Genomic DNA, 24,122 nt, shown 5'->3' with positions numbered 1-24,122 from the left:
ACTCCAGTGTTTTTTCCTGGAGAATCCCAGGGACGGGGGAGCCTGGTGGGCTTCCGTCTATGGGGTTGCACAGAGTCGGACACAACTGAAGCAACTTAGCAGCAGCAGCAGCATGTGCTATTGTCTATGACCTATGTCTCTCCTCCATAAAATATGTGACTACAAAGACAACTTTTCAGAGAGGTTTTGTTGCATCTACCATGAAGGATCTGTCCCCATTTTACAAACTGATTCATTTTCCCATTTTATTTGATTGACCAGCTGCATTTCTAAGTTATAGAAAGGACTGGACTAAGTAGATTAAGTTAGACAGCATGTTGAACCTTTGAAAACAGAATTTGGGGGATTTTTAGCATCATGGTGAGGCTGACTGAAGTCTAATCATTTATAGAATTTTTCAAAAATCAATTCTATTTTTTAGGTTCTCAGGCTAGCCTCACAGGGCAATATTTTCTAATTATTTAATTTCAGCAGGCCCATATACGAAATTTGCCATAGAAGCAAATGTTACACATCTGAATCAAGAGAAAGTCATGTTATGCAGTTATTTCTTTTACAAAGTAAGAATTTACACTCCTCTTCATGGAATAGATCCCATATTTTAAAGACATTCCAATAATGAATATATTTTTAAAACATATTAATTAATAATTGTGTGAGATAAATACTTATTCCCACATTTACAGAGAGGTTTAAGTGACTTGCTGAGGGTTTGTAAGGAACAGGACTATGGCTTCTAATTTTGACCATTATGCCAGGTCCACCCTGAATAATATCTCAGTGATTTTATTGTCTCCCTCAAAAACTTGCCTTCTCACTGTATAATTAGTTACTTCTTTCATTCCATCATGAAACATTTTTGTGCTACTTATTCTACACCAAGTCCACACTGCAAGATGAGTAATAGTGTCACTGAATGCAGGTACTCACATGGGCAAGACAAACGACCGCCGCCAGAAATGCGTCAGAACAAAGCCTTGGACCTTTGTGAGCTGAATCTGCTTCCTTCAGAGTTTTACTTGTTGTTCAACCATTAGAGTACACGAAGTCAAGCTACTTACATGGTTTTCAAATTTCTTAAGAAAAAGCAGTCACTTTTAACCTCAACTAATAATTGATAAAGGGTGAAGTTCTTCCTTAGCCCTCAGTGTGAGAAATATCCTTTGAAGAGGCTGTTTCTTCTCAAGCGAACATCTCAAATACATGCTTTTTAGACTCCAATATAAATGAAACTTAATGGCCAGAGGAAAATCACATTCTCCTGGAACTGTACATTTTATGACTCTAATAAGGTGATAACAATGGTTCTGTTGTTAATTTTTTTTTGAAATCCAATACATTCTCAATTACACTAATACAGGCTGATTTTCAAGGGAACAAAAATAAAATGTTTCTTTGGAGAAATCTCCAGTGAGAGCTATCTTATGACATGGTATCTCCCTGGAGACTGATTATGGAATTTTCTTGCAGAAAACATTTTACATGACGAAAATGGAGTGCATTTGTTTCCTTGGAAACAAACCCTTTCACCTTCATTGCACAGAAATTCAAGCAATGAAAATTTAGTAATTAGGCCCAGAATCTACCTGTTTTAAACTAGGGGAATTTTCAAACACATGATATTATTAGAAGTAATGTACAATAAAACCCAGTTAGCTCAGTTAAGGTCAAACAAATAAACCTTTACATGTTTGAAAAGTATAGATAGACATCTGGAATTCTAAACACTGAAATAGAATTACCTAAGGACTCATACTTCAATAGCTTAGAAAACCCCTCAGTTCAAATCATCAGATGATGGTCAAAAAGAAAAACCTAAGAAAGACACAATTTGAGTAACACAATATTATTAGAAAGTTTCATCATGAGGAAGTCAATACTGTGACGATCAGCCAATAATCTCAAATCAAAATGTTTTCTATAGGGAAACAAAATCTGTTTTCTTTGGTAAAGGGTGCAGGGAAGGGGGGGGTCTTAGATCCTTTGCTTTTATTCCCCCATGCATATAGTTTTTATTTATTTAAAACTTTTATATTGAATTATAGTTGATTTAGAGTGTTTTAGGTACACAGCAAAGTGATTCAGCTTTACATATATATGTACATATAGGTATACACATTACATATACACATACATGAATTATATACACATTTATATTTGTATATATACATTTATATGTATGTATTCTTTTTTCAGATTCTTTTCCATTATAGGTTATTGCAAGATATTAAAAATGTTTCCCTGTGCTATACACTAGGTCCTTGTTTATTTTATATACAGCGGTATATATCTATTAATTACAAATTTCAAATTGATCCCTCTATCACTTTCCCCTTTGGTAACCATAAGTTTGTTTCCTATGTCTATTTCTATTTTGTAAATAAACTATTTGAATCATTACTTTATAGTCCACATATAAGTGATATCATATACTATTTGTCTTTCTGCAGTCTTTTTCTTTTTTTACAGAATCAACCTTCTGGATATACTTGAGAACTCACAGACTTTCTTTTTTTGTATTATATACTATTTGCAGTGTAAAAATCAAAATATGGGGAAGTTATGACTAATTCTGATATTTCTCAGGCTCAAACGATTAATAAAAGTGATCGTATACTTTAGTTAAATTCTATAATTAATTTAAACTCTAGAAACAAATGCTACAGAAATGCCTCCTTTCTTAGTGTTTTGACATTTTCTTTAATGAAATGACTTTCAACATTTTACCCTGTCTTCAAAGTTCAAATCACTTAGAAGTGTCCACAATGTATAGACAGAATTATCTTTAAAGCTTTAACTTTGAAATAAATTTAAACTTATAGGAAAGTGGCAAAGTAGTAGAGAGTTGCTGAGTACCCGTCATCCTTTGGGTTTCCCGGGTGGTGCAGTAAAGAATTCGCCTGTTAGTGCAGAAGAAGCAGGTTCGATCCCTGGGTCATGAAGATTCTCTGGAGGAAGAAAAGGCAACCGACTCCAGTATTCTTGCCTGAGAAATACCATGGACAGAGGCGTGTGGTGGGCTACAGTCCATGGGGTCACAAGAGAATTGGACAGGACTTAGCAACTAAAAAACAGTTTTAGTGTCTATTGGTGGATCTTGCCTACAGCTGTTACTGCGATGTTTTAATGGTGCCTTTCTGTTTCTCTCATTCTTTCTATGTGCATTCATTGGAATTCTTCTGTAAAAGGGAGTTATAAGGACAGTCCTTTGTTTTTATTTTGGGTTGTTTTGCAAATAAACGAACATTTTATTGCTTTGTCCTAGGTCTTCTGAAACAACTTAAGTTTTAGAAGACTAAAGTTGTTATCTTAATAAGGTGGGGTTGGTATGAAGAAATGTTATCATGGGCCAAGAAAACTAAAAAAAAATAAAGGGTCCATAAAGCAAATACTATATAGAAAGCTTCAATCTCGGAAACTCTTTATTTGTATTTGATGTTAGTAACAGCAGAGGCATATTAGAGAATTATCAAGTCTCGATTATTCAATTATGTATTCAAGAAATTGAAGATATTTTGCTGAGTAAGGAACTGATCATATTTCACAACCCAACTCAAATATCTCTTCTCGAAATCTTTTTTTGATTTGTTCTGCAGAGCAGTTATTCACCTTTTTCTTCATTCTCAGTTAGTGGCTCTGATATTTGCTAGACTTTTTACATTGTATTTCAATTGTGGACATTCTTCCCCACCCTCAACCTCTCTCCCTTTCTCTTTCCTCTAAGACTACAAACTCCTTGGGATCAGTCCCCTCATCTGATTTACCATTGTATCTCCAATACTTCAGTTCAGTTCAGTTCAGTTCAGTTCAGTCGCTCAGTCGTGTCCGACTCTTTGTGACCCCATGAATCACAGCACGCCAGGCCTCCCTGTCCATCACCAACTCCCGGAGCTCACTCAAACTCATGTCCATCGAGTTGGTGATGCCATCCAGCCATCTCATTCTTTGTCGTCCCCTTCTCCTCCTGCCCCCAGTCCCTCCCAGCATTACGGTCTTTTCCAATAAGTCAACTCTTCGCATCAGGTGGCCAAAGTATTGGAGTTTCAGCTTCAGCATCAGTCCTTCCAATGAACACCCAGGACTGATCTCCTCTAGGATGGACTGGTTGGATCTCCTTGCAGTCCAAGGGACTCTCAAGAGTCTTCTCCCACACCACAGTTCAAAAGTATCAATTCTTCGGCGCTCAGCTTTCTTCACAGTCCAACTCTCACATCCATACATGACCACTGTAAAAACCATAGTCTTGACTAGACAGACCTTTGTTGGCAAAGTAATATCTCTGCTTTTCAATATACTATTTAGGTTATAACGCAGTGTTAATGCATATGGGTTTTCATTTTACTGTGTATAAATTCTTGACAGACAGATAGATGGATGGATGGATGGATGGGCCAAAATACCTGCCCTCAGGAAGCTTAAATTAGTCATAATTGTAATTATTACAGGCAAAGTAAAGGGGTAATATATAAAAAGAGTCTGGCTCAGCCATTGAAAAGCTATGTGGACATAGCAAATTAATTTCCTTTCCAGCTTTCAGTTTCCCCATAAATAAACTGATTAGGTGATTCCTAAAGTTATTTACAACAATAATACTTTCCATCACTCTAACATCTACTTGAATATCATTGAAATAGGATTACTGTACTCATAGGTACACAAAATGTCTAACTGAATAAAACTTAAAGCAAGTACACATGTTCTAACACCAGAACACTTATATATTTTATCTAAACTGCATCAGTATAAAATTAGATCTTTTTCATATGACTGTCAATCTGTTAGCTCTTCAGAACTAACCAAGAAGCATGATCATTTTTCTATTTCAAGTTATGGTAAAAGTAGGCATTTTTGATGCCTTCCCAACTCTCCTGGAACAACATTTATGCATTATGCTAATCCTACTTCACACATGCTGCTTCACACATCACCTCTCATGGGATGAATCCATAATTTGATAAATAAAATTAAATGCTTAATGGCATCACACAGACTTCTTTCTGTATAGAACAGTTTGCCTTAAACTTATTAATGAAAACAATACCTTGCATTTGATTTGCATCTTATATTTCAAAGGGCTTTCACATTCATCACTTTGTACAAGGAAACATTTTAAAAATGTTTAGGAGCTGAGCATAAGTCATGTTGTTGTTACTGTTGTAACGATATGATGACCTGGTGAGGTAGACAGAGGGTAAGAATCATTATCCAAGTGTACAAGTAACAAAGCCACAGCCAGGCCAAGGGATCACTCATGATCACATGTCCCTGTGACTTCCAGGTACTGTGAAAGGTGATGGCAAACCACTCCAGTATTCTTGCCTGGAGAATCCCATGGACAGAGGAGCCTAGAAGGCTACAATCCATGGGGTTGCAAAGAGTCAGACACAACAGAGCAACTAGCACACAAAGGCACTCACAATTTAATAGACTGTGCTTCCCTGAGCACTCAGATGGTAAAGAATCTGCCTGCCAAGCAGGAGGCATGGGTTCAATCTCTAGGTTCAGGAAGATTCCCTGGAGGAGGGCATGGCAACACACTCCAGTACTCTTGCCTGGAGAATTCCATGGACAGAGGAGCCTGGTGGGCTACAGTCCATAAGGTCTGTAAGATTTGGACACAACTTAATGACTAACACTTTCACTTTTCACTTTCACATATAAATACAACTAATATGTTTTATTTGATGAAGTGACAGTGAGCGGAGGGCAAAGTCTCTGTGATAATTATTTAATGGCAACATTTAAAAGTTCTGGACTTCCCTGATAGCTCAGTTGTTAAAGAATCCACCTGCAATGCAGGAGACCCTGGTTCAATTCCTGGGCTGGGAAGATCTGCTAGAGAAGGGATAGGCTATCCACTCCAGTATTCTTGGGCTTCCCTTGTGGCTCACCTGGTAAAGAATCTGCCTGCAATGCAGGAGACCAGGGTTCGATCCCTGGGTTGGGAAGATTCCCTGGAGAAGGAAAAGGTTACCCACTCCAGTATTCTAGCCTGGGGAATTCTATGAACTGTAGTCCATGGGGTCGCAAAGAGTCGGACACAGCTTAGCGACTTTCACTTCACTTTACAAATTTAAAAGAAATAGAATGATATTAGAGCTTTTGAAAAAGAAAAATCAATACAAGATGGAAAGAAGAAATGGGAGGGAGAGAAGAAGAGAGGAAGGAAGGAAGGCAGGCTGCACCCCCACTCATATTCTACACTTCACTTGAAAAATCAGAATCTGAAAAGGTCGATGAACATAAATATTTCAGGAAGCAAGGTACACAGATATACAAAGGTACTCTAGAGGGAAAGCCTTCAAAATGGCGTCAAGAATGTTACATTCGTACACTTTCTTGTCAAATCTATTAGGATTTCAATGATCATACCTGTTGAATCCACACTTACTAGAACAAGCTTAAGTTGTGATATTTTTCTTTTGCTAAAAATCACTGTCCTAACAAAGATGTCTCAGAACTTCATTATTCCAAATATTTTAAGTAGAACATGCTTACTAGCATGTGGAAAAATACTGACCTTTTCAAACGTCAAGGTATGATAGGCTGGCTATTCCCATAAGGAAAAAAGAAAAGAGAAATTGGATTGGTCAAATCATATGGCTCTTGGAAAATCCCAAAGAAACCCAAAAGCCCTCAGGCCTTATGCATAAAATATGTCATATGACAGAAAAGTTTCTCTTTCTCAAGAGACTAGAAGAAGGTATCTACAATACAGCTGTATTCTCCTAAAAGTTATCTAATGTTGATTATACTTGTAAAATTAACCTATTTATCAGTCAGCCTCCAATAATCCATGGTTTTCATTACCTGAACCTTGGTTATAGACTCTACATGTCATTTCATAATTTTTTTTCAATATCAAAATAAATCTTTTAGGTCTAAAATTAAATGATAAGTAGCATAATTTCTTTGCATATTTTAGAAAGAGCCCACCCATCTTCAATGAGAACAACAACAAGCTAACACTGAGTTAATACTAACACTGTGTACTTAACATGTGCCATGCTCTGTTCTAAGTGCTTTGCGTATATTAATGTATAAATATTGTCAAGATCCCTATGAGGTGAGTATTATTATTATCCCATCTTGCGGATGAGAAAACTGAGGTTTGAAGAAGCTAAACAGTTACCTCAGAGTTTCACAACCAGTCCGTAGGTGCTCTAGGATTATAATACAGACCATGTGACTCCAAAGTTATTCTTAACCTCTGCATTATGTTACAAAGGCACAAAGGAATCAGGAAGGGAGAAAGGAAGAAGAGAGGATGGGAAGAGGAAGGGGAGAAAGAATGGGAACAAAGAAAAGAAGGCAAGGAGGGAACACAGAGCTAGGAGGGAGAGTGGAAGAACACTGGGTGGGTGGAATAGAGACAGAAAAAGATCAGAGGAAAGAATTTAACTCGTTTCAAAATGACAGATGAGACCTCTCAATGAACAGCTGTGAAACTCAGTAAGTCACGGAGAATGCTTCTGGGAAAGTGAGGCACACTAACACACTCATGTGAGAAAGCTGGGGAGGCGAACTCGCAGCAGAAATAATGCCGCATTCCTTCTTTAGGACTGCCTACCAGGAGTTGTGTTGGATCCATTCCCTGAAAACCACTCCTAACAAAAGAACAAATAAATGAAGGCAAATTTTCCACCATGCATCCACTAGATGCAAATGTTAAGGGGCTAGTTTTCTTCTGGAGCACCAGAGGTTAAGGCACAGGCTTCTTGTTTAAATCTTAGTTATTCTTGCCTATTCTTAGCCAAAGAATAAACAGAGTTCCTTTAAGAGACTCATAAGTCACCACTGCCTAACCTTAGGCCTGACATTCCATTATGATTAGATGGCTCCAAGTAATCTTGTCTATCTTATTCTCCATAACTTCCCTTAGCTCAGGCAAATTGAACTATTAATTATTTCTCAAATTATCCCATACTTGCCCACACAAATACTCAGTTTTCTTCATGCTTGGCCAAATTCTACACTCTCCAAGGCCCAGTTAAAACACCCCCAACTCCCACTACAAAACTTTCCTGATGGTTCCTTTTGGTGGCTCCACCAGAATGGTGCTTTCCTTCCTCTGAATTTGTTTAACTTTGTCTGCATTTGTTTAACTTCCTCTGCATTTTTCTTTACACGTTTCATTTTTTTCTTGACTCTCTTACATGGATGATTCAACATCTTACTTCTTCAGGGCAGACTGTAACCTCTGAGGCAGCCCCACTATTGGATCTACCTTTAGAGACCTCATGGTACTTAAAGGATTGATTTTGAGAGAGTGGACAAACTAGACTTTAAATATTTGCTTAATTTCCACCATATATATTCCACTATTGGGGCATATACATACTCATTACAGGGTATATATCTACATAGACATATAATGTTGCTACTGTTGCTTAGTTGCCAAGTTCTGTCCAACTCTTTGTGACCCAGTGGACTGTATTACTCCAGGCTTCCCAGTCTTTCACCATCTCCTGGAGTTTGCTCAAATTCATACCCACTGAGTCAGTGATGCTATCTAACCATCTCATCCTCTGCTGCCCTCTTCTCCTTTTGTTTTCAATCTTTCCCAGCATCTAAAATGACTTAAATTTAGTTCTAGACTCCCAGAGGAATTAGTGAGCAAACAAATAGTTCTCATAATGATGTCTACTGAGGCCACAAACTCAAATGCCTGTAGGATCCATGGAGATAGTATCCGTGAGAGAAGCCAGCACTGGGCCTGATGCAGGAAGAAGATGGAGGGATGGAGGCAGTGGAAGTGGAAAGTGAACCCTTCAAAAGTGATCATCAGTCATTGGAAACAAGCTGGAAATAGTTCATCATTACTGCATGCGAATGCCGGCCTACTGTGCCAGAAATTCAAATATTGATGTGAAATCTTGCAATTTTTATATTTTTGCAACTGTTATGATTATTATTTTTTTTTACTTTAATCAAACACTGTGCAGGCAAATAAAACCCATTTGTTTGCTGAATCCAAACTATGATCACCAGCTTAGACTATCAGACCTGAAATTTTCAGGCAGGTGTGATGAAAAGACAGAAGGTCAGAGATCTATGATGTTTACATAAAACACAGGGAGTCTTTACTATAACTCTTTCCATCACTTTCAGGGCACGGGAAGGAAGTACAGTAAATTTCTCCAGGAGACTGGAGAAGGGTACAATGGCTCTTAGCCATGGTATCTGTGGGGTTTAAACATGGAAATTTATTGTCTCAACGTTCTGGGGACTAGAAGTCCAAACTCATGGTGTCAGCAGGGTGAATTCTTCTGAGTGCTTTGTGGGAGAATCAATTCCATGCCTTTCCCCAGCTTCTGGTAGCCTCAGGTGCTCTTTGGCCTATAGATGGCATTCACACTGTGTCTTCATGGAGTCATCTGTCTCTGCCTAAATTCTCCCTTTTCATAAGGACACAGTTATATTGGATTAGGATCTACTCTAATGATCATTATCTTAACTTATCATCTGCAAAGATCCCATTTCCAGGTAAGGTGCATTCACTGGTCCTGGGTGCTAGAACTTTGACTTTTTGTTATTGTTGTTCATTCAGTCATGTATGACTCTGCAGCCCCATGGACTGCAGCACGCCAGGCTTCCCTGTCCTTAACGATCTGCCAGAGCTTGCTCAAACTCATGTCCATTGAGTCAGTGATGCCATCCAACCATCTCATCCTCTATCATCCCCTTCTCCTCCTGCCTTCAATCTTCCACAGCATGAGGGTCTTTTCTAATAAGGTGGCCAAAGTTTTGGAGTTTCAGCTTTAGCATCAGTCCTTCCAACAAATATTCAGGACTTATTTCCTTTAGGATGGACTAGTTGGATCTCCTTGCAGTCCAAAGGACTCTCAAGAGTCTTCTCCAACACCACAATTAAAAAGAATCAATTCTTCTGCACTCAGCTTTCTTTATAGTCCAACTCTCACATCCATACATGACTACTGGAAAACCCATAGCTTTGACTACACAGACCTTTGCTAGTAAAGTAACATCTCTGCTTTTTAATATGCTGTCTAGGTTGGTCATAGCTTTTCTTCCAAGGAGCAAAGTCTCCTTAATTTCAAGGCTGCAGTCACCATCTGCAGCGACTTTGGAGCCTCCCAAAATAAAGTCTGTGCACTGTTTCCACTTTTCCTCCATCTATTTGCCATGAAGTGATGGAGCTGGATGCCATGATTAGTTTTTGAATTTTGAGTTTTAAACCAGACTTTTCCCTGTCCTCTTTCACCTTCATCAAGAGGCTCTTTAGTTCCTCTTTGCTTTCTGTCATAAGGGTGATATCATCTGCATATCTGAGGTTATTGATATTTCTCTCAGCTTGTGCTTCATCCAGCCCAGCATTTCACATGATACACTCTGCATATAAGTTAAATAAGCAGGGTGACAATATATATATAGCCTTGATATACTCCTTTCCTGACTTGGAACCAGTCCATTGTTCCATGTCCAGTTCTAACTGTTGCTTCTTAACCTGCATACAGATTTCTCAGGAGGCAGGTCAGGTGGTCTGGTATTCCCATCTCTTGAAGAATTTTCCAGTTTGTCGTGATCCACTCAGTCAAAGGCTTTAGCATAGTCAATGAAGCAGCAATAGATGTTTTTCTGGAATTCCCTTGCTTTTTCTATGATCCAGTGGATGTTGGCAATTTGATCTCTGACTCCTCTGCTTTTCTAAATCCAGCTTGAACATCTGGAAGTTCTCGGTTCACATACTATTGAAGCCTGGCTTGGAGAATTTCGAGCATTACTTTTCTAGCATGTGAAATGCGTGCAACTGTGCGGTATTTTGAACATTCTTTGGCATTTCCCTTCTTTGGGATTGGAATGAAAACTGATCTTTTCCAGTCCTGTTGCCACTGCTGAGTTTTCCATATTTTCTCGCATATTGACATCTTTTGGGGAACACAATTTAACCCATTAACAGTGATTACTGTCCACATTCCAGAGCCTCCTGCAGAGCTCCCTCTGCAACTTGAAAATCCCAGCACAAGTCTGTGCCAGGAATAGAGAATTGGGAACTATGGCAGTAACATCTTTTAAAAAGCACAGTCCTGGGACATGGAAATCATTTCCTACTGCTGATGGAGAATGCTGGAGACAACATTACTTCTCCTGAGAAACAAGTAAATATCTTTCTGTCCTCCCTATAATATGAGGATACGCTCAACTATTTGTGTGTATGTGCGCTAAGAAGCTCAGCCATGTCCAATTCTTTGTGACCCCAAGGACTGTAGCTCCCATGCTCTTCTGTCCATGGGATTCTCCAGGCAAGAATACCGGAGTGGGTAGCCATTCCCCTCGGCAGGGGATCTTCCCAACCCAGGGATTGAACCCATGTCTCTTATGTCTTCAGCACTGGCAGACAGGTTCTTCATCACTGAGAAACAAATAAATATCTTTCTGTCCTTGTAATATGAGGATATGCTCAGCTATCTGTACTTGTGACCAAATGCACTAGCAGTTTTTCTGTGTGTTCTGCCTCAGACTAAATGACTTAAAGGGTCAGGTCCTACCTGATTCTGCAGGACTAAATGTACCAACTGCCTCTGTATAGAGCAGCTCACTGGCCAAAATCACAGTGAAAAACACATTGCTGCATTTCTGCACATACAGGAACTGTGTGGTGAAGAAGTCTTCTGAAAACCCCCCTTACAATGAACTCCTGAACTTTCCAACTCCCCTATTTCCTCCTCAAATACCATTAGAATTCAACCCAAACAGAAACTATCCAGAACCCAGGTGGGCTAGATTCACCCAGCTAGATTCATGGAGATTACATGGGTCTTAAATGAGACTCCTCTTGCTTCTCTGAGGCCTTGATGATGTGAAGTCTTGAAAACCCAAGTCATTTCTCTGGATGAATTTTGCTACTTAAAATGAAAAAATTGAAGACTATTATAAATAAAGATGAAGATAGCATTAGTTGTTTCTGTGAGGATCCCAGAAGGTTTCACCAAAGAGATAATATCTGAACTGGTTTTGAAAAAATTAGTGAGGAATTCACCAAGACAGGAAGAAGAAATAGGCATTCCGGCAATGATAAAAGCATGTGCAAAAGAAGAGAGGGAAGGAAAAAATATGGCACATTAGAAACAAGCAAGGATGTATCTACTTAGTTCTTAAATGGATCCAACTCTGAGACAATTCATCAATGTAAAAGATATAACAACATTTTTGGTGTGTTTTTTTAGAAAGAGACTCACTATTGCATACCTGTGCATCCCAGTTTTCATACACATTCTCTTTTCAGCAAGGACGATATATAAAAAGAAAAATATCTTACAATCAAGAAAAAACTAGATAATCTGATAAATCCCATCCAGCCCTAATATTTTGTATTAGTGGCTATCAGGGTCCTGGAAACTAATTCAACTGATCAATGGAAAACTGAGTACTCACTGTGGATAAAGCTATGAGCTAAATGCTATGGGAGGGTCTAGTCTGTGCAAGAGAGCTCAGTAGCTTAGTCATGCCCCACTCTTTGCAACTCCATGAACAGTAGCCTGCCAGGCTTCTTTGTCTGTGGAACTCTCCAGGCAAGAATACTGAAGTGGGTTGCTACTTCCTACTCCAGGGCATCTTCCAATTCAGGGATCGAATACACGTTTCCTGAGTTTCCTGCATTACCAGGCAGATTCTTTACCACTGAGCTATCTGGAGAGGGTAGGGGATGTAAAATAATTTAGAAATAGCTGTATCCTTGGAAGCTCAATGTTGAAGTGAATTCTCTGTGTTACCACTGCATCTCGTCCAACCTGTACACTTCATCTGCTAATTTTTCTGCACTCAAGTACAATCTTCCATCTACCAGTATTAATTATTACCTTGCCAGATAATTCCCATAATTATAGGTTGTGAAGATCTTCCGGGCTCTCAAGTTTTCTAATGAAATTATTTTTAAATTAGTGTTACAACTGGGTGGCTATTCATAAACAGTTGTGAAGAGGGTCAGAAGCAATTTCTCATTAACACTCAAATACCTGCATCCATGAATTTGATTCGAGAAGTTAAAAAAAAAAAACCTCTATATTATCAACAATCTTTCTTTTTATTTTTTTGCAATTAGTAAGAGCTTCTTGAGAAGAACAAGGAGACAGAATACAGCTAGAGCAGCTGGAGTTGTGCATTATCTACATCTACTTATCCATGCTTCAGCCTACATTCACAATTTTCCTGAAGGTCTGTTTTACTTTACACACAAGTGTTTGTCTTCTTCCCCTCCTGAGATATTTTAAAAATAAAAGTGGAACTTTCAAAAATATGATGAATACACAATGATACAGTGAAGCAGATACAGGAATCTGCCATCAGTATTTGGAAGATGAAAACTGGACTGAAGAGTGATAAATGATGAAGCAGGGCAAGAAGTAATGCAGACTAGTGACATTCTAGGGACTGCAGCTGAAAAAGGAGTCAGAATGAGTCCTAGGCTGGAAAACTGGAAAAGCAGTTAAAAGTCTTTTTTATAGATAGAGTTCAAGATAATTATACCTCCATCCCAAATCCTGAGACAAAATTCAAAGAGCTCCTTAAAAGAATTAGACTAACCTGTATGGTGAGGGTTCCAGGATGTGTGTGTGGTGCCAAGGATGGAAGGGGAGCTCTTGAGCAATAAGTACCCAGTTCAATGTTCTGTCCACTTGCTCTGTCTGATTTTCCTAAAGCTATACCTGCTTCTCCACATTGAATTCCTTTATTGATTTGTTCCTAAATATAAAAGGACAATCAAGAATCATTACACATTTGAGAAAAGCTTAAACATGTGAGAGCCCCAGATAAAGAAACAGGAAACAGAGACAATTGAACAAAATTTTCAAAATTAGGTTATGCCCATGTTAGTGAACATCCCTCTTGGTGACTGTCTCAGCAGAAAAATAGGTTAAGAATTAACTTCTCTTCTAATGTTTGTTCTATCCCCCCAGATTTCCTATCCTCTGCACATTGGATGAGTGTTCTATAGTCTATGCTCTAAGAGTTCTAGAACCTTTACTAATAGAATCAGGGAAATACAATAGAAATAGACTGCTGCCAATGCTAAATGGTTCTTTGGAGTCAAAGAAGTAGATTTGGCATTGTTAATTTAGAATATCCAGGGGACAGTTTCAAGAATACAGTTCTGAACCTATAGAACATGAGAATTTGAACAAAAGAGCATTGGCATTAGTTTTTAGGGAAGGAATATTTTATCAGGATTCTGGAAGGTTATGACCAACATGGATAGCATATTCAAAAGCAGAGATATTACTTTGCCAACAAAGGTCCATCTAGTCAAGGTTATGGTTTTTCCAGTGGTCATGTATGGAGGTGAGACTTGCACTGTGAAGAAAGCTGAGCGCCGAAGAATTGATGCTTTTGAACTGTGGTGTTGGAGAAGACTCTTGAGAGTCCCTTGGACTGCAAGGAGATCCAACCAGCCAATCCTAAAGGAGATCAGTCCTGGGTGTTCAATTGGAAGGACTGATGTTGAAGCTGAAACTCCAATACTTTGGCCACCTCATGCGAAGAGTTGACTCATTGGAAAAGACTCATGTTGGGAGGGATTGGGGGCAGGAGGAGAAGGGGACGACAGAGGATGAGATGGCTGGATGGCATCACCGACTCAATGGACATGAGTTTGAGTGAACTCCGGGAGTTGGTGATGGACAGGGAGGCCTGGCATGCTGCGATTTGTGGTGTTGCAAAGAGTCGGACACGACTGAGCAACTGAACTGAACTGAACTGAACACCTTAAGCAAAATATGCCAGCACCTGATCCTTTTTGCTCAGCTTCCAGTCATTCAGAGCAATAATTTAATAAGTACATTAACCAACTAGTTAACACAGAGAAAGGGGTTTTCAGACAATGGATGTGCCCAATATACAGTCCCCACAATCTCAGCATTCTGTATTCTAGAGCAGACAATTTTGTATTTGATTAACATACTATCAATTTCATAGGGTTTGATTAACTCCTATGCAGTGTTAGAACCAATTTTGGACTTCAAGTTCTGATGAATTCACAAAAATTACGCCATTCTAGATTGTCTTGACTGGGCAGCTAGATTGCTCCTCACCTGACAATAATTCTTCATATGTAGTGTTATTTTCAAAAGAGTGACTTTCAATTCTGGCTAATTAGAATTAACTGAGGAGACGTTTAAAATAATTCTGATATATGGACCATCTCCAGATATTCAGTTTATCTGACCTTGGCTGGCATCTGGGCATTGATAATTTTTAAGTGCTTTCCCAGGTGACCCAAAAGTAAGCAAGAGAAGAGAACCATTTCTTTGAGGTAAGTCACTGTAGGTCAGGAGTTTAAACTAACATTGGACTGCTGATAGCTCAGTATGAATCTTATCCATTTTTTATACCAATATTATCAATATTTATCATATTCCTTTTTGCTCCACAATCAGACAATTTCAACAGGGGGAAATTATGGTGAGAATGATTGCTACCTAACAGATAAAATAATTTTTAATGCCTAGAACTTCTCAAGTACAGATTGGATCACAAACTCCCTAATCTTGGAAGGCTTTGAGTTGGACACAATTCAATTCAATATTTTCTGTGGGATATTGTATGGAAGGAGATCCAAAAATGAATTAGACACAAACTCTGTTTTCAGAGAGGTTTCAATCTAAGTTTCTTTCTTATGCTAAGCTTGTATAATTTGCACATCAATTATTTTACTTTTATCAGATTAGTAATAAAATTCAGAAATAGGCATTAGTACTTTTTGCATTTTCTTCAATTTCACTTTCATTTTAAAATCTACTGTATTATTTGATGCTTTATCTACCTCTTATTGGCAAGAAGAAGTAAAACCTTAGGCAACTTAAACAACCTAACTTTAATTTCCTCATTTTTAAGAAAGGGTTCATAAGAGTAGAAGTGCTTACCCTCAAAAGATTTTTGTAAGCATTAAATGAATTATGCATATAATGTTCTTAGCACAGTGCCTAACACAAAGTACTTAATGTTTATCATTGTCTATCAACTCTCAAAACAATATATTCAATGCATAATTTATATTTCTTTTTCGTCTGCTATTATTAGAGTTTAAGGAAACATATTTATTGGAATTTCTCAATCTCACTGACAATAACTCTATTGATATTATTTGTAGTGAGTACATTTTTGCATTTTTAAAAAGATATAAGTAAGAAACACCTAAAATGAAATTAGGCTCACAGTTGATCTAGTTACAAGTGTTGCTTAGACAGACATTTGATGCACATTTTATAATCAGATGTTTCACTTTCTTCTTCACATTTGGGCTCTTCATTCTCTTAGAGCAGCTGTATAATTCAATGATTAAAATTATCTTATTACGGACTAGCACAGTGAATGTAAAACACATGTATGAAAATAACAGGATCTTGTATTAGGAAATGATTACAACACAGAGCAGCAACAGCAATTTTGTACTCACTCGTCTTGATGAAACCCAATTTTGTTTTACAAATCATCAGATATTTTCCAACTCTGTAAAATAATGTAAATTGATGTTTTCCTTCACAAAATGCTAGTTCAAGAAAAATTTTGATGGCAATTATAATTGTAAATTGATCACAAGCTTTGAAATACCAAATGCAAATAAAGCAGCTCAAAGCATAAGACATCTGGAGCAACCCAGCAATGCAACTCCCGGATTTTTTTCTGCTGTGCAAAATGTTCTAGTTCGGTAAACAGTTTAACCTTTTTGCACGCTACTGGTACATCTAATTCAAAACCACAGGGGAAAGCACCTTTCAGTACTTGAGAATTCTAAATGTGAACCCCAATTTTGTCTCAAAAACTTAACATCAAGGGAGAGGAGGAACAAAAAGAAAACTTGGCCACTTCAGACGCTTTCACAATCACTAGAAACAAGCAAGAGCACCAACTTATTGCTTGCAGCAACACTAGATTTGGAATTGGAAGACCCCGTTTAAGTTCTGTTCTGCTATTTACTTGCTGCATCATCTTAGGAGGGTCATCGCATTTCTGTCTCTGTCCTCCTTTTTAAAGTGGGGAGGATACCACATTCTCCCTAGAGGTGCTATGGAGATTTGTCGGTTCCTCCATAAATTGAAAAGCACTTCAAAGTGTTTCAAAATGAAAAGGTGTGGCTGCATCAATGCCAGAGGCATGTGAGGAAATGCGCATAACAGCACAGAGAAAGGGAGAGTGAATCTATAATAATCACGCAGTAGGAGTGGCAGCGCCACATCATGCAGTTGGGTGCATTCTCACTTCCTTGTTTATGATTGTCATCCTGACTAGGTCAATTAAACAAGATCTATGCAGTCTCTGGCTCCCAGTAGACAGACAGTAAATCTTTTCTTTTCCACTTTCAACTATTAACCTTATGACTTATTTTTGCTGTGTTTATACGGTTATTTGATTAACTGATTCAACAGACATTACCAACAGACATTTGTCAATGCTTACACTTACCAGTTTACCAACAGACATTACCACTGGCATGTGCGTGTATGCTTAGTCACTCAATTGTATCCAACTCTTTGCAACCCCATGGACTGTAGTCCACCAGGCTCCTCTGTCCATGGGATTCTCCAGGCAAGAATACTGGAATGAGTATCTATTCCTTTCTCCAAGGAATCTCCCAGACCCAGGAATTGAACCTATCTCTCGCATTGCAGGCAGATTCTTTACCATCAGAGCCACCAGGGAAGCCCCAGTGCTCCACTGGAGGGATAAATTATTATATTAACTCTATTCTTGTTTGGTCTGAGGTGAGACAGACATTCAATACATAATTTCTCCAAATATGTAATTATAACTTGTAATGAATTCTGTAAAAGGAAGCAACACAAGAACATCCATCCAACTTAGAAGAGTTAGGGAGGATTTCAATCTCTTTATGACTACTTTGACTTTTTCAAACATGTCTTCTTTTTCTCTACAAATAAACTTAAGGTCATAAATATGACTCAAAGTAGTTAGAGGCATAACTACTTACTTTATAAAGTAAATATAAAAAGTAGTTATAGTTCTTTATATTTCTCCCAGCATCTCAGTCAATTATTAGCCTATAATACTTAATGAATATAGTAATCAGCTTAACTCATATTCTCTTTGGTCATTTTACTTGTCTTGAATCCATTCTTAGATAAACACATAAATTGTGGGTTTCCAATATAAAAGATTAGTCCTACCAAAGATGCTGGGGATGCTCAGTTGCTTCATTAAAGTAGGAAATGGAGATTGTTGTGAATTCTCAATTTCTCTCTTTTGACAGAGAACCATAATCAGATGATACAAAAATACCTGATCAAAGAAAGTAGGAACCCTTTTAATCAACTACAAATCAGACCAAGCCATATGGATCTTATGAACATATCACTTATTGATCTACTGTCAGTGAGAAAGCTGAAATCAAGCGGAGGCAGTGTCCTTCTCCTCCAAGCTTCATTCTACATGTAATCACACCTGCAAATGTTTCTGTGACATAAACAAAGCCCTAGACTATAATGAATACGACTAATCAACATCTGTTAGACATCGCAATTATGCTCACTTGGGGCTGAAAAGGCAAAGAAACATAATTTAAGATCATGTTTTGAGACATCATAGTGGCAACAGAAAAAAAAGTAACTGATTTTTTTAAAAGCAACTTATTATGATAGATTTCTAGCAGTTGCTTCTTCTATTTGGACTTCCCAGGTGGCTCAATGATAAAGAATCTGCCTGCCAATGCAGGAGTCACAAGAGATGCGGGTTCAATCCCTGCATTGAAAAGATCCCCTGGAGAAGGAAATGGCAACGCATTCCAGTATTCTTGCCTGGGAAATCCTATGGACAGAGGAGCTTGGGGGGCTATAGTTCGTGGGGTTGCAAAGAGTCAGACACAACTGAGCACACACTCTCACTTCTTCTATTTACAGTTCTGTTGTGCTGGGTACTCTGCTTGCTCTCACCACATATCCACTCCACCCTTCCCCACTCTGCTTTATGCTACCAAAGGATGCCCACCATGACTGACTGCCTGTCTTGCCTCAACTTCTCTTTGTGTTCAGCTGGTGGGGAGTGGAGGTAGAACCGGAGAGGCATTTATTCTCCAGGCTTATATCCAAGAGGTCAATGAGGACTGCTAAAATGCTCATCTCCTTAGATGACTATCTCTACTCAACCTTCCTTCTCAAACTGCTCCTTCTTCTCTCCTCTTGAATCTTAGGGACAGTAAGGGCATATACTAACCCGAGCTACTGAAGTATCCTTGGTGGCTTCCTGGATGCACCTTTGAACATAAATCTTTTTATAAACCTTCTCCAGTCATCCTAATTTGGGACCACTATCTGTTTCCCATTAAGATCTTGAGTAATGCATATATATGTAAAATTTTAAATTAGAGGAAAGTTCACACATATTAGTATACCGCTTCAGTTTTTAGATGAAGAGAGAGAAAGTAGCTTGCTCAAAGTGACAAAGTTAGTGATGAAACCAACACCAGAGAGTATTTTTTATCAACTAAGACAATGCTATAAGGCAATGGCTCTTAAAGTGTGGTCCCCAGACCAACAGTAACAGCATCACTAGGTGATGTTTTAGGAGGACACATTTTCAGGCCCTACTCTAGACCTACTGGATCAGAAATTCTGGGGTCAGGACCAGCAGTCTGTATCTCTCAAGCTCTCTAGATAGGTGATTCTGATGCATACTAAAGTTTAGTAACTACTGTTTTAAGGTACCATTCTAATATTAAACATATGAGATAAGAAAAAGCTCACTAACTGAAACTATTATGGGAGAAAGTTCATTTCAATAGGAAGCCTCAGTTAAATAATAGTCTTAAAAGAGAAACTGGTATATCAGTATTCATAGCAGTATTATCTATAAAGGCCAAAATATGGAAAGAAGAAAGTAAGTCAAGTGTCCCGCAGATGAATGGGTAAACAATGTAATATCACTCATCATGCTCAGTCATGTTCGACTCTTTGTGACCCCACGAATTGTAGCCCACCAGACTCTTCTGTCCATGGAATTCTCCAGGCAAAACTATTAGAGCGTGTTGCCATTTCCTCCTCCAAGGGATTTTGCTGACCCAGGTATTGAACCCATGTCTCTTGCATCTCCTACACTGCAGGCGAATTCTTTACTGCTGAGCCATGGGGAAAGCCTACAATGTAATATTATTAAGCCTTTGGAAAAAATGAAATCCTGGCAAGTACTACAATGTGAGTGAATGATGAAAACATTATGCTAAGTGAGATAAGCCAGATACAAGAGGACAAATATTGTATGATTCCATTTACTTGAATGCCTAATCAAGTTCATAGAGATAGAATGGTGGTTGTGAGGGGTTAAGGGGAAGAAAGATGGGGAGATGCTATTTAATGGGTAGAGTTTCAGTTTGGGAGTATGGAAATGCTCTGGAGGTGAGTGGCAGTGATGGTCATGCAACAATGTGAAAGTACTTAGTATCACTGAACTGCACACTTGAGGATGGTTAAAATGGTAACTTTTATGTTATGCATATTTTACCACAGTAAAAAAGAAACAAATCAATTCTTTTAAAACACCCCAAATCACTGCTAGAAAACTTTCAAAGTTCATATCATATAAGGCTTTTCTTCATGAATCCTGGTATTCAGGTCTTTTCCTCTTGGTAAGAATTTGGCACACCTTAAATCTTTGATCTAAAGAGCATCATTTCATCATTTACTTATAAATTCTTTGCTAATGTTTATAAAAGTGCTTGTTTTCTCATATAGGTTAATATTCATTTTAACCTTTTTTTTTTCATACTTGATTCATAGGTGTTACAAAGTAAGATTCTGCCCTGTCAAAATTGGTCATATTAATCAGCTTGTGACCTATGTAATGCTGCTATCCAAAATCTCAATCCAGCCAATTCCTAACAAGTTGGAAAGATAATAGTAGTTGTAGTATCAGTGGTAGTATTGGGAACAGTTGTAGTCATCATCATAGTTGTAGTTGTGGTAGAAACACCTGATATTTAACTTGAGTGGTTACTACATACTACACATTGTTTTATTTGCTTTCTATGTATTCATTCATTTATTTTTCTGATAATTATGTGAGGTAGAAACTATTATTATCTTGTAAGCGTCACAGAAGTTAAACAGTATTTCCAAGTTTACCCAGCTGGTTATGGTAGAAGATGAAAATGCATATGGTTTGACTTCAGAATCCATGCTTCTTTAGCCATTAAATGGCTCAGAGGATAAAGCGTCTGTCTGCAATGCAGGAGACCCGGGTTCGATCCCTGGGTTGGGAAGATCCCCTGGAGAAGGAAACGGCAACCCACTCCAGTATTCTTGTCTGGAGAATCCCATGGACAGAGGAGCCTGGCGGGCTACAGTCCACGGGGTCGCAAAGAATCAGACACGACTGAGCGACTCCACTTTCACTTTCACTACCATTAGTGATATCTACCACGTATTTGGCATTTACTGTGTGCCAGGTATCAGGCTATGTGCTTTTTCATACCTTATCTCAGAAAATCATACTGAAGAGCTGGAGACATGATTTGTGGAGTCAGTTCATCCATTGCCCTCTTCTAGTTACTGGCAATACCTACACACTGGAATTTTCCCAATCCAGTTAAAGCTGGTTAAGTTGGAGGCAGTGAGGAGCTCAAAGCGTCTCCAAACATCTCCATTCACACTCCCATACTTAGAAAGGCGACAGAAGTTACTATTTTGACTATGTCCATTGGCGCTATTGTCTCAAATTCTCATCAATTTCTGCCCTTTACTGAAAATCTAGGTTTAAGTAATGATTTAAAAATTTAACAATCAAGACCTTCTTCACCAATATTGATCTGCATTTATGAACACTTCCGAACTTTATGCTAGAACAAATGGGTTTATATGGTATCTAGTGCTGGAAATTTATATTAAGGTAGCTTTTCAATTAAAAAATGTTGACAATAAATGGCTTGATCATTCTGCAACCAGACAAATCAAAATGTCTCTTTTCTAGGAGTACTCCACAGAAATTAACTGAGTCATCCATGTATCTTTTTAGAAAGAGTCCCACAGATTTGACCCCTGATATCCTAAAAAAATACCTAATGTGAAAATTCTATCAATATTAACATGGCCCTTTAATTTCACATACACAACTACTATTATGCTCACTCAAAGAATTATCCCATTATCATCAGTCATATGTGTTTTCTCCAACATAATTGGCAAAGAAACTCTAAGAAACCAATATAATTTTAAGAAGTTTCCTGAGATATCTGTTGGTATATTTTAGATATATCTTCACCAAGATTGTCTAAAGTAGTTTCACTAACTCAATTACCTTCCCCTTTAATTATCAGGTGCAATGATTAGCAAGAGATATTTTAAAAACCTTGGTTATTTGGGTCGATTTCATTTCTCCATATACCGTAAGAACAACAATCAAGACATTGGGCAGAAAAAAATGGTTGATGAGGAAACTCATGGGACAAAGGACTTCCCTGGTAGCCAGCTGGTAACGAATCCACCTGCAATACAGGAGACCCCAGTTCAATTCCTGGGTCAGGAAGATCTGCTGGCGAAGGGATAGGCTACCCACTCCAGTATTCTGGCCTGAAGAATTCCAGGGACTGTATAGTATATGGGGTCACAAAGTGTCGGACACAACTGAGTGACTTTCACTTTCACAATGGGACAAAGGTAATACTGTGAGAACAGACTTTTTATATGACCAATGGTTTGACTTAAAATCACTAAAAAACTAGAAATTAGGTAAGATAATTTCATTAAAAATTATATCAAATCATCTGACTTGATTTTTTAGTTGCATCATAATAATTTAAAATTGCTCTGTAAGTTGAAATCGAATGTTTTGATACTATGCTCATTAAATGCTTATATATTAACACTATAATATCATTAACAGATATTAAACTGAATGTGTATCTTATTAAAAAGGTACAAATGAAACCTCTGAACATTTTACCATAAGTTTCAACATTTGCACTTGCTGTTTTATTTTATATTGACATTTACTTCATAGCAACAAGAACTGCAAAATACCCTTTATTGTCTTAGGTTGATGCTTATACGACTGAGATTGACCATTTTCACCTGGTAGCTTAGAACAGTTTTGCATTCAACAGTATCCCATTTGTTTTCAGAAAGACTTGTTTTACCCAATTCACAAAAGGTTTAAAATCAGGAAAGCTCCTACAGAGATAAATACCATCAAATAATGTGGTGTTCTGCCTTGAAATGAATGCATCTGCATGACAGCATACCATATCCTGAGGCAAGGACTCAACAAATAAAGTCTTTTTGGTTGCCATGCTAGACTTGTCATGAATTCTCATGGGAAGGCAGGCATTTTTTGCTGTTTTCTAAATGACTGGAACAGCTTAAAACATTTTTTAAAGTACAAAGGCAAAAATAGTTTTAGAGGTCACTGTACACCACGATCTTGAATAAACAGTGGGAAATGTGATGGTATTAACCACCTAAGTTCATTACTACGCTTTTATCATTTCAAGTGCACATTGAAAATAATGAATGACACCTATCCATCTTAATTTAATGTGTATGTATTGTGTTGGTATGTTTTTATGCATTCACAGTAGGCTATGATTTCCCGTTTTCTGGAAAGAAATGGAGCATATGCTTTAATATAAACAGATTTTGTAATGAAAAGTGAATTTCACTCAGAGACCACTTGGAAGCCTAAAATGTTTGTTAGTTTGCACAGGGGGAAATATATCTATATAGCTGATTCATTTGGGTTTAATGGCTATCATTCCAACTCAGTGCTATGGAATTACATTGTTTATTTATGTGTACTTATTGGCTTGTTTTTCTCTGTGGCTTTAATACCTTTTTGGAAACTGTAAGTATAAAGGAAAAAAGGTTACCATGATTTTCACTAGAAAAGCCAAATCTTCTTCTAGAGCTTTATCACACTAAATCAATGTCTAAACTCTGACTGTGGACATGGACAGGCAAATATACAACTTCACTAAAAGAGGAACTCTAAGGCCATTTTTCAGCAGCAGACATGCTGGCCTCATTTCAGAAGTTTAAGATAAAGAATAAGGTAAGACCAGGAACTTTGATGAAAACTAAAGTTCAAATTCTTTTTTAAAAAGTTCCAGCTTTTTGGAGAAATCTGTTCAACATCAGCTTTGTCTCTGGTACTTGAGTTTCCTC

General features: G+C 37.9%; 1 protein-coding gene across 2 annotated transcripts in view; it reads right to left on the bottom strand.

The window, feature by feature from the left end:
• PDE4B (phosphodiesterase 4B) overlaps positions 1-24,122 on the bottom strand; it is a 669,313-nt gene that overhangs the window by 288,133 nt on the left and 357,058 nt on the right. The window lies entirely within an intron of this gene.

This window comes from Bos grunniens, chromosome 3 (genome assembly GCF_055505025.1).
Source record: "Bos grunniens cultivar Pamir isolate PY7600 chromosome 3, Bosgru_T2T1.0, whole genome shotgun sequence".
Taxonomy (NCBI): domain Eukaryota; kingdom Metazoa; phylum Chordata; class Mammalia; order Artiodactyla; family Bovidae; genus Bos; species Bos grunniens.
This window is presented reverse-complemented; position numbering and strand designations above follow the sequence as displayed.